A 12820-nucleotide genomic window follows, 5' to 3' on the forward strand; every position below is an offset into this window, starting at 1 on the left:
CTGCTGATGTAATAAAAGCTATTGAGTTATTCCACACTTCAGTATGTGAATTGTAAGACATGTGAATTATATCTCAAAGCTGTGCTAAAAAGGTAGGTAGGTTGAAAAAGGGATCACAGATATATAAGATTTAGATATATTAGGTTATTTTAAAATAAGAAACTTCTGTTTATTAAAGAATTCCATTAAGACTGTTAAAATGCAAGTTCTAGAGTGGGAAAGATATTTTTAATACCTGTAATCAAAAGTGGTCTAATATTTAGAATTTATTTATTTACTGTCTGAGAAACAAAAGCCAAGTTTCTTTGATAACTTCTTGCATTTGAAGTACTGCTGGATGACACCCTTTGCCTGTGACTCTTTGCCATAGTCTTTAACCACCACAGAGGCCTCCCCGTTCTTGTAGTTTCTTACTGTCCTCAACCTTAATTAGGTTGCTTTGGTGATCAGCACAAAGTGTCTCCACCAACTGGACGTCCATAGGCTCATCATCACCATTGGATGCAGGCACACAAAGGTGGGCTTGGCACTTGTCTAAGGCTTTGACAGTTTTGTGGATTCCACACGGTGGGCCATCGTGGATAAGGGCGGTCTTCAGCACCTGTTGTAAAGCAGTGTTTTGATCCATTACATCTCCAGCAGCAATGCCTTCCTTGGCCACGGCGGTGGGTTACAGGTGGATCCAAATGTTGAATGTACCCAAGCCTCTCCCTCTGCACAGCTCTGCAGCAGCAGGGCCAGGGCTAGAATATATGTATAAAGAACTACCGATCAACTGTACAGCCTAAGAAAAATGGACTTAGGACTTAAATGGACCACTTTACAGAAGAGAATATCTAAAATGGTTCACTAAACATATGAAAATTTATTCAATCTCAACAATCATCAGGGAAATAAACTGAAATCCAAGTGAGATATATCAGAATGCAAACAAATGAAAAAATATGACAATTCCTTGCCTAGATGAAGAGGTAGAGAGACTGGAATTCCCACCTCTCTAAATGCTAGTTTAAATTCATGAAGTCACTTTGGAACCATTTGGGACAGTATGTAATAAACCTGATAAACTCTCTGATCCAGCAGTTCTAGGAAGAAGGTGTGGTGAGTACTACATTACAGAAAGAGTACATGTGTTCACCACAAAGCAGTATAAGAATTTTCACAGCAATATTATTTGTAATAACTGGTGACTAGAAACAAACCAAATGCTTAACAACTCTAAAGCTGTATAAATTATAGCATCATATTGAACACTATACTGCACTGAAAATTAATGACCTACCACTGTTTATAACACATGGATATATTTCATAAACACAAAATTGAGAGAAAGAAACTATATGCAAAATAGTGTATATAATTCCCGTATATTAAGTTCTAAAATAGGTGTTAGAAATGAGGATTTCCCTGATTGAGTAGCTCAGTTGGTTAGTGTCCTTCTGATATGCCAAGGTCGTGGGTTTGATCTCTGACCAAGGCATACCAGAAGCAACAAATGCATAAATCAGTTCGGTGGAACAACAAATCAGTGTCTTCTCTCTTTCATCAATAAATTTTTTAAAAGTGAAGACAATGTTTACCTTGGGCAAAGAGGAAAGTAGTGATTGGGAGAAAATATGATAAGAGCTTTTTGGGTTTAGTGATATGTTGCAAACGGCTTGCAACAAGGTGCAAGAATTGATTGGTAAACGCTCTAACTTTGCAAGCCGGTTGACATCAAATTGGTGCCCCAAATTGGCCATGCTGGGAGTATTCGTGATATGGAAGGTCCATTTTTTCAAGGTGTTTTTGTTTTGAGGTGCAGCAGGTGCAGCTGGTTCTCACGTATTTTCCAATTCGTATTGGTATAAGATGTGTTCATTTTGTTAATTTCACAAAGCTATGCTTATAGCTCTGTTTTGTGAACTGTTCTTTATTTATGTTGCACTTAAAGAGATATTTCATATTGGAAGGAGGAAAAATAGAAGTCATTGTAATTTTAAACAAATATCCCTATAGTATTGCTGAGTCCAAAGCCAGGGAAAATGGAGGAGAGCTAAGTAGGCAGCTCTGAGAGAGGCAATGGAGCCAAATTACTGATAAAAACATTGATTTCTTCTCTATTTTTATCATCTAGATTAAGGGTCACTATCTTTCTGTTTTTACAGAGGTCAGGCAGGTACTATAAAATAATAAACATAAACTCTGTGAATTTATTCACATTATAATATTCTGTACCTTCACTCTTGGTTATGTACAATTATTAAATAATCAGTTTTGCTCTATTTTCCTTGAAAATCTCATACTTCTTGATATATCTGTAGTGTGATTATTGGGATATTGAGCCAAGGTTAGAACATAGGCTTTTTAGTTTTAGCTTTGTGATCTTGAGTGAGTTATGTAACTCCAACTTCTATTTTCATCACTAACAACATAGGGGAAATAATCATAGTCCATCAGTTATTCATTCAAAGCAATTATGAAGTAAGGGCCATGTGCCTGGTATGGTTTGAAAGTAGAGAATATAGCAAAACATAAAATATACAAAGCTCCATGCTCTAAAGTTGCATCTATTGTAAAAGGTGACACAGAATCAGTGATGTATAAGTGAAATCTATATTGGGGATAACCATAGAGGAAAGACTACTTCGGAAGGGAGATCTGAGTTTCAGTGGTGTAGTATTAAGTTAGGTGGTTAGTTTTCACTGTGAACGTGACATTTAAGTTAAAATTGAATGAAGTGAGAGAGCAAGATGCAACTCTCTGTGGGAAAGTCATTATTGGCAAAGGGGACTGGAAATGCCAAGGCCCTGAGGGACAATAATGCTTGAACTACTTGAGAAATAGCAAGAAGGCCAGTGAAAAAGGATTATAAAGATAGGCCACTGAGCGGACTCTTCTTTTTACTCAGTGAGATGTGGAGGTATGCAGAGTTTTCAGCAGAATAGTAGTAAGATCTAACTTGAGTTTAATGGGATCAGTGCAGCTCCCTCACTGATAACAGATTCAAGAAATGAGGACATGGAAATTGGAGGTTATCATAAAAATTCATGTGACACATGATAGCCACCTGGTCCAGTGAAGTAGCTCCATTTTGCAATCAGCAAAGTAGGTTTAATTTTTCTAGATTTTCTAATATTTAAGACAGCCAAGTACTGAAGTTTTCCAATGATGAAATTCCTGATTTTCTAATATTGAATCAATTTTTCTTCTCATTTTTAACATGTGAAGACTCACATGTGCAAAATCCATATCCACAGAGTTTTTACTAAAACCACGTGTCACTGGAATATTGCTCCTAATCCTCATGACTGCTCTTTTTTGTAGGTCTCTTCCTCATAAACAGATGACTTGCCACCCAGGTTCTGGCTTGGTGTCTCTTACTTATTCTGGACCCTTTGATTTTCATTTTCACTTTCCTGTACTGTGTTTTGAAATATGACAAATTATTTGAGAAATATGTCTCTTATAGAAGAAACAAATAGGAAACTAACTAGCAGTTTTTTAGCCCCAAAGAGCTACTTTTGGCAATATTTTTCTTTAATACTTATGTCAAAATATGGGAGGTTAATAATCGATAAAAGAAATAGATAAATAAAAAACACTCCAGTTTTTACTTAATATTAGGAGAAAAAAGCAACAATGTAGATTGGCTCTAAATCACATATAGTGTCCATAAAATGCAAATTGAGGGATACACTCTAAATGTTATTGATATATCCATCTACATTTCTACATAGAGAACATATTTGTTTTAAAATCTAGAAATCATCACTTCTCTACTTTCCAATGAGAGAATTTTCAAAGCCATGCAGTAAATGCTGCAATATTATTCAGAATTAATAGGAAGAATTATTGGTTTAGAATTCTATTTAAATAGTTCTGTAGCACAGTATATCATAAGTTCATAATTCATATATATATATATATATATATATATATATATATAACTGGTTCTTCTTTTCATTGGCACTGATAACAAAAACTCAATAATCAAAAGATAGATAAAAAGAGTGGGGAAAAAGGAGTCCTAGATAATTCACGTCTCAGTAATGGGTAAGTAAATTGCATGTGAATACATAAATTCAATCAGGGATTTTACACTTTATTCTGAAGCTCTGGAAATTGGGTTACAAAATGCAAAATATTATGCTAAAATAGAAGTTATCTTCCATAATGCTTTGTAAAGAAAAGTTCTGAATTTGAAAATGTTGGAGTCATTATCGTAACTCATATCGGTACTTTGAGTCCTGACTAACAGTTCATGCTTCTATTTCTGTTCCTTCTTAAGAGCTTCCTGCATTTTTCACATCTTTGGCAATTTAGGGTATCTCTGTTCTTGCCAGAGCTAGCTGAGGAAACTTCAGGCCAAACTAGAAATATGGGATAGTTACTTGCTTATTTATTTGGTACTAAATTCGTTGAATTCTATCATGTTCTATATGCAGAGCTTATGAGAGGTTCTGTGGGTGGTTGTTGATGAGATGAACCTCACGGAGAGGAACACTCATTGTCTAATTAGGAGGCCATTAACATGTCTGATCATGAAGAGACTACTCTATAAAAAAGACAGTTTTCTTCTAGTAAGAAAAGATTATTGAGAAGACTTTAAGACTACATTATGATTCATGCTATTTATTGGGCCCTGATTAAATGGCAGACACTCAGTTTTATCTATCAGGATAATTAAATGATCAATGCAGACAAAGCTCATGGGGCTTACATTGTACAGGGGAATCTTGTGTACACATGCATGCTCATGTGCAGCTGTATGTATGGTGCTTGCACATGGGCACATGCACAAATAATAGAGGCTGCATTTAGGTTTGACTGCCTACTCACAGCTCAAGTGTTTATTCTAATTTGAAGTTCGAGCCATCATTTTCAGAGATTTGAGGAGGGGGAAGGCACCGAGAGAATTTCTGATATACACCCAACAGTTTGATCATTCTCATTCCTACTTCTAAATTGTCCCCAGAGCAAGGAGCAGGAAATCTTCCTGGAATCTACTTAAATCCCAATGATATTTGAAAATTGACAACAAGAGCTTTTAAAAAACAGTGGATTTAAAAACAGTATCACTTATTGAGTACTTAGTTTGAGTCATGTATATAAACTGTGGCATTTAGTTCTTAAAACAACTATTATGGGACATAGTGTACCCTCATTTTACCAAAGAAGTGACTATTTTTCATAGAAGTACATGCTAAGGGATGGAACTGGACATTTAGTCCATGTCTATTTTGCTTCAAAGTCTACAAACTGTGACCGCTTGAGCCTGAGAGGAAAGATGGATGGTATGTGGATGAAAACAAACACACTCACAGTTTTGTATTGGTTGAAGAGAGAATATATATGAGTGATTTTTTTTACTACTTTGTATGGTTTGTTTGTGGTGAAAATGGAAGCAGAAGCAGCACTTTTGAAAAGCTGATTCTAGTACAGTTAACTTTTGCTGTGTTTTCCTTCCTCTCATGGGTGTCTTGAGGCCATGATTCTAGGTTTTATATCCATATCAAAAATCTAACTACTTGCATCTTGCATAGTTTTCAGATTTGTAAGGAAATTTTTTTCAGTTTTTAATTTATAACCACTTTGAAAATGTTTATCATTGATTATTGAATATCCTTGAACTCAGTATTAACACCTATATGTCACATAGCGTAAGTAGTCTGACTGTATGTTTAAAGACTAGTTATAAAAGCAAATTTTTTCACAATCGAGTATCTTTTAAAAATATTTTATTTATTTATTTTTAGAGAGAGGTGAAAGGACAGGGAAAGAGAAGGAGAGAAACATTGATGTGCAAGAGACACACTGATTAGTTTCTTCTCATATGTCCCAAATAGGGACCTGGCCAGCAACCCAGGCATGTGCCCTGACCGGAAATTAAACCAACAACATTTTGGTTTGCAGTCTGGTGCTCAATCCATTGAGCCACACCAGCTACCTCTACCAGCTAGGACACAATCAAATATCTTGTAGCAATTATACACAAGAATAATAACTCCAGGCATTCACTTCATGAAAATGAATTATGCTGCAATTCACATTCATATACACACATGCACATACACACATATATACATATATAATGAGAAGCAAAACATGGATGTTGGCCAAATTGATATAACTGAAAGTCTGGAAAGAATTTGAGAATTGTTTTTATAATCGTGGGACAAAGATAAATTTAATACTTTAAATTATCTTTTTTTTACAACTTTGAGAAATTGTTACTATCTTAGAATATAAATTATGAAACATCAATTCCCATGTTTGTAGAATTCTTGGTGAGTCTACTATGATGCTCTTTGTGGCTAACAAACTTGACTGCTTTTATATGATACTAATTACTGTTCTGAGGAAATAGTACTTGAAAACATCACTACCTACTGTACTCTTACACAGCTTCTTTAATTATACCACATTTAGAATCATGGGAACTGTTATTTAAATGGCCCATCATTTTCCTTGTTTTTAACAATCTGCCAAGTTTTACTTCTAAACTTGTTATTACTATACATTTATAAATGCTTTATACTTATTAAAACTACATATATTGTATATGTACATATGATATATATTTCCTTTTATATATTATAACAATTATTACTGAAAATGTATTGTTATGCATTCTAGGGTAATAAATGAACAATTCTAACAATGTTCTTTTAAAATATTTAATCAATGACATAAGCTTCTGATGTTTCAAAATAAAGTGAAAGATATTTTTTTCACTTTTTAATCATTTATTATTATTCTATTACAGTTGCCTGTATTTTTCCCCCTTTGCCCTCCTCTGCCCATCCCACCCCTGCTTCCACAGTCAATCCCCACACTGTTGTCCATGTCCGTGGGTCATTCATACATGCTTTTTAGTCCCTTCCACTTCTTTCCACCATTACCCGCACCACCCCCTTCCCTCTGGTCACTTTCAACTGTTCTATGTTTCCATGCCTGTAGTTCTATTTTATACATTAGTTTATTTTGTTCATTAGATTTTTCTTATAGGTGAGATCATATGGTATATGTGTTTTACTGACTGACCTATTTCACTTAGCATAATATACTCCAGTTCCATCCATGTTGAAACAAAATGTAGGAGCTCCTTTTTTCTTTCAGCTGTGCACTGTTCCATTGTGTAAATGTACCACATTTTTTGATCCATGCATTTATTAATGGGAACTTAGGTTGTTTTTAGCATTTGGCTATTGTCAAAAGCACTGCTATGAACAGAGGGGAGCATAAGTTCTTTTGAGTTGGTGACTTGGGATTTGTAGGGTATATTCCCAGCAGCAGAATCACTGGGCCAAAAGGCAGTTTCATTTTTGCTTCTTTTAAGGAAATTTCATACTGTTTCCACAATGGCTGCACCAGGCCACATTTCCACCAAAGTGCATTAGGATTCCCTTTTCCCCACACACTTCTTTTATTTATTTCTTTTGTAAGTTCCTCACAGGTAGTGAGAGTCACTTAGTTCTACTAAGTGAGAGTGGTTCTTCCATCATGTAGTGTTGAGACAATTGCCTATTCACATCAATTTGGCCACGTGGATGGATTTGAAGTGAAACAAATTCTTTCTCTTCATCTGGACTTTAACCAGGTATTCAGATAGGGTCTAGAACCAAAATTGGTGACACTTAGCACTTTCTACTTCTTGTTTTCCATTACACCTTAATAATTTATGTTTCCCACTTAAATTTCTCTTGTTCAGTACAAATAATTTTGTTTTGTATATTGCAAGCAACCTAAAAAGTTTTACTTGAATGGAGTACCTGAAGAAAAGCAAGGCTAAGGAAAATAATCCAATATGATTCTCGAAATCTTTATAAATATCAAAATTTTAAATAGTGAATTTGATACATTTTTTGTACCTGACTTACTCTAATTCTGTAAGATAACTTTTACATTATTGCATTGATGGAGTAGAGCACTGTGGAAACTCTTACTGAGTAAAAGATTTTGTGGTTGTTACATTTAATATGCTGGAGTTATGCGTAAATCCTTAAACAACTTATTAAAACACACTGGGAAATCCTTCATTAAATGAGGGTGATGTTTTAAAGATATCTTTAAAATATGAAAAACAATAAAGTTTACTACAGTTATTTTTGGTAAGCATTCATATTCACAATGTAAGTAGAAATTATTATTTTTAGTTGTAAAAATATATTTGTCAAAATAATGGATCATTCATGAATTTTAATAAACAAGTGAATATTATTGACAGGATGATTAAAATATATGTAATTTAGTACATATATTTAATGAATAAATGGATCTTGGTTATGTGCTAGACGTTGTACTCAGGTCTAGGAATCAATGATATAGTCCCTGATTTCCAGGGATTTACCTTCTAAGTTGGGGTATGTCTATATAATATATACGAGTGAAAAAGACTTGAGGTTGTAGATCCGTAATTGTTTCATGCTTTAGATTCTTATGGCACTTGACATTTTACTTTACATTCGCAGAAAGGTTAAGTGACAGCAACACCACATTCCCTTAAGTGAATGCCAAAAGCTTTTCCACATTGTCCTGCTTTCCATCTATGCACTTTTCTCTCTTTATGAATGCTGAATAGTAGCATAGTCTTTTGCACACGTTGTCTTTCTATTTACTTATCTCTGAAAATGTATGCTATATAATAGCTTAGCCAGGATGGTGTGACCACAGAGTTGATGGAGACGCATCTGTCGCTCTCCGTGGTCCTGAAATATCATGGAGGGCTGAAAGTTGTTTCTTCTAATTTTTTTTTTGACACAAAAGATTACCGCCGGGCTAAGAATTCAAAACAGGGACAGAAAAAGTCTAGCGGGAAAAGGGAAGATAAAAATAGAAAGGTTTGCTCTGGCTGGTGTGGTTCAGTGGACTGAGTGCCAACCTGCAAATCGAAGGGTCATCAGTTCAATTCCCAGTCAGGGCATATGCCCCAGGTCCCCAGTTCAGGGTGTGCCAGAGGCAACTGATCATTGTATCTCTAGCACATTGATGCTTCTCTCCCTCTTTTTCTCTCTCCCTTCCTATCTTTCTAAATAAATAAATAAATAAATAAATAAATAAAGTCTTAAAAAATAGAAAGGTTTACAGGAGAGGCTTAGCTATTGATTAATGGGTGGTTTAATACTTTATTTATGCAATCAAAGTTTACTGTACAGCAACCACTGTTGTACTACAACTCCCACCACTCACAATGCCACTATGTAAAACTTCACTCTGGTGTATTCTACTGTACACTGGAGAAAATGGACACCAATCTCACAAATGTGGAAAAATGTACATTTGCAATTGTGTTAGGCACTAAGAAGGATAGAACTTTATGGATCTTGAGATAAAATAGAACAAATATGAAGCTTGGTTAAGAGCTAATTATATTTTCTTCAAATTATGAAATTATTATTGTAAAAACATTATATTAAAGAAGAGATGGTCTATTGGATTGTATAAGACCTCCAAACAAAATGTTTAAAAACTATTTCAGTGACATATTGCCTCTGTGACCTCAACATTTAATAACTGATTATACACTTGAAATTGCTATAATATTTGCAGGTCATTACACTTTACATAATGATATAGTCAATCATCATCAAGGCTGAGAAAATTTGTTTTCACAAGTAGGTGAAAAATATTTCAAACCTTTACTTTTAGGGTGCAAAATATCAATTAACATGATATTTAAAATGTATCAGCTCTACTTTTTAATTAATTTTTGTAATTTTGAGTTTTTGTGGATACAAATAGATTTCAAATCTGTTCAAAATTTTTAGCAGAAAATTTGAATTATAAAGCTTGCATTTGAAGAATGTGAAAGCATTGTTAAAACAGTCAACCTGCAGTTAACACGGCTAACACAGAAACAGCAAATAAGCAGCATACAGAATAGAATTATATTTGTGTTGCTAGATATTTGGGTCATGTGTAATAGTTATGCTCACTAGAATTTCCTGCCTAACCTCTTTGATCCCCTATCTGTAATGGGATACACTTTAAACTACAATGTTCCTTGTACCCTGAAAAAATTCTCAAACCATTTCATGAGCCCTTATGGTCTGAACGCTGAAGTAGATGTCCAGAAGTAGATGACTCTTTATGCCACATTCGGGAAGAATGGAACATACTCTCAGACCCTCCTTGCTCAAGCCATTCTCCAAAGATCTCTGAACAAGCTTCGGCTGACTAGAGACTACCTGGCTACGAACTCTGACAACTTGAGGTTGCTCTGCTTGGCCACCTCTGATGTTTGAGATGATCAGTATATCAAGGGGTATCTGTAAATGTTTTGTAACAGATTAGTTAAAAAGCTCAGCTCTTAGCCTGTTTCATCTTTCTTCTGAGGATTTATTACCACCTGATGTAAGTACATATTTGCTTATTTACTTAGTACATACCACAGTGAAATGTTGCATTCATGAAAGCAGTCTTTCTGCTCACATTCCTAGTGCATACTCTAAGCACTCAATACATATGCAGTGGGTAAAGGACATGACTCTAAGCCTCTATGTTCAGTGAGGGCTGTTTTTATTTTTCTTTTTATTCTGCCCCAGTGCTTAGCTCATTTAAGTATTAAAGAAGTAAGCAGGGTCTAGATCATCAAGATTCTTATAAGGTTTATTAGGGAATTCAGGCTATTTTCTAAAAGCAATGGGAGTTCACTATTTTAATTAGAAACAAATATTATTAGATTTTCATTTTAGAAATAAAGTTATTGCTTTCTGTTTCTCTTAAAAATTGTATCTCTATTCTCTTATTCATCCAATATTAAACTCTAAAAATTATATAACACCTTTTCATTCTTTTGTTACTAATAATTTTCCACAACCAGACACTTTAATTTCAACAATATCTACCTGCCTGTCTATCATCTGCCATCTAGATATAGCACCCCCTTTTCCATTTTAATGTGGACCTTGGTTAATCAAGTCAATTGTACCTGCTAAACGTATATTTCTGTCTTTAGTATACTCCCTGTTAAGGTGCTCTATGTCTTATAGCTAATTAATTAAATAATATCAGCCATCAAAACAACAAAACAAACAAGCAAGCAAAATAAAAACAAAGACACTGAAATAGAGAACAGGGGGACAGTGACCAGAGGGGAGAGGGGAGAGAACTTCAGGGAAAGGGGGAAGGATTTACAGGAACACATGGACAATAACTAAGGTGGGGGGGAATGGGAGGGAGGTGGGGAGCACTGGGGGTGGTGGGCAGGGTTGGGAATATAAGACAGAAAACTGTACTTGAACAATAATTAAATTAAAAAAACTTAAAAAAAACAATATCAGCCATCATACTTACCTAAACAAATATTTGAATAACGCTTCACTAATTAAAGATAAATTCCTAGCTTTCTATTTGAAAAAAGTACAACATAAATTTTTATTAATTTCAACATTCATCCACATAAATTATTGTATTTAATTTTTTGGGGGGAGATATGCAAAGATTGATTCTCTTCATTTAAAAAAATGAATTCAAATGCAAAAATGTTCCAAAATTACTAGAAGAAGGGTATATTACATATACCCTTCACCAAAATTTATCACCCATTAAACATTTTTCACAATTCTTTCATCATTATCTTGAGGTATTTCTGAAACATTGTGAATAAATTGAAGCTAATATGCCTTTTTATTCATTACAGTATTCACACTAAAATTATCAAAATTAGGATATTTCACATTGATATAAAACCAATTATAATTTAACATACATAAAGTACCTATAGATGAAATAGAGACTTTATTTATATTTTACCAGCTGTCCTAACAGTGTTCTTTATAGATATATTCATTTTCTTAGCCCAGTATCCAATTCTGGATTACACACTGCATTTAGTAGTCATGTCTCTTTAGCCTTCTCTAGTCTGGAACAGTTTGTCAGCCTTTCTTTGACTTTTATCAGAGTGATATTTTTGAAAAGTACAGAGAAGATATTTTGTGGTATTTTCTTCAATTTAAATTTATCTTTTGCAGTCAATTATGCTTTTTTTGTCTGGAATACTAAATAAATTTTATTATGTACTTCTTAGTGCATTACATCATGAACTTCATGTTACCTCGTCCCATTACTGGTGATTTTAACCTTGGTCATTTGGTTAAGGGAATGCTTATCAGATTCATTCACCACAAGGAATTTTTCATGTTCTGGTAATTAAAAAGAACCTATGGTAGATTATTAAAATGATACTCAAGTGGTTCCCATTTGTGCGTGCGTTCTTCTTTGCAATGTGATTTTTCAGTTTTTCCCTTCAAGACATGGACTATATTAGTCCAACTGTGAATCTGGGCTTGGCCATGTACCTCCCCTGGGCTAATGGGACATCTGCAAATGTGTGTTGACAGAACCTCAAAAAACACTGCAAATTGGAGTTTGCACTCCACTGTTGCTTTTTGGAATCCTGCAACTACCACTACTCAAGAAGACAAGGCTTGCCTAATGAAGGATGACAGACCAGTTTGAAGCCCTACCCCCCAATTAGTTTGCCAACCAGTAGGCAAGTGAGTGAGGCCATGCTGGATCACTCAGCCGGAACTGAGCCAGCCAGAGCAGCAAATCACCCAGACAGTCCACATTACAATGAGAAAGTATAGATTTAGTTTATTGTTTTAAGCCACTGAGTTTGGGGATAGTGTGTTACAAAGCAAAAGCTAATAATTCCCAAGGGACTACTTTGAGATGATGTCAATGTCTTGTTGTTACACATATAACTTTTGCTGACTAGATTTATGATTCTTGCCTTAAACGTTACTACAAAGATTGCAAAACGGTATTGCTACATTTTTAAAGATGAAGAACATACAGACTAGGTATTACATTCTTTACAGTATATATGTCTACT

The 12820-nt window shown here is 34.5% G+C and overlaps 1 pseudogene; it reads right to left on the reverse strand.

Annotated features, from left to right (window-relative positions):
- Window positions 1-270: 270 nt before the first annotated feature.
- Window positions 271-667, reverse strand: LOC118974412 (40S ribosomal protein S12-like; annotated as a pseudogene).
- Between the last annotated feature and the right edge of the window lie 12153 nt (window positions 668-12820).

This window comes from Sturnira hondurensis, unplaced genomic scaffold (assembly GCF_014824575.4).
Source record: "Sturnira hondurensis isolate 20B ecotype Veracruz unplaced genomic scaffold, ASM1482457v3 Scaffold0019428, whole genome shotgun sequence".
Lineage (NCBI taxonomy): Eukaryota > Metazoa > Chordata > Mammalia > Chiroptera > Phyllostomidae > Sturnira > Sturnira hondurensis.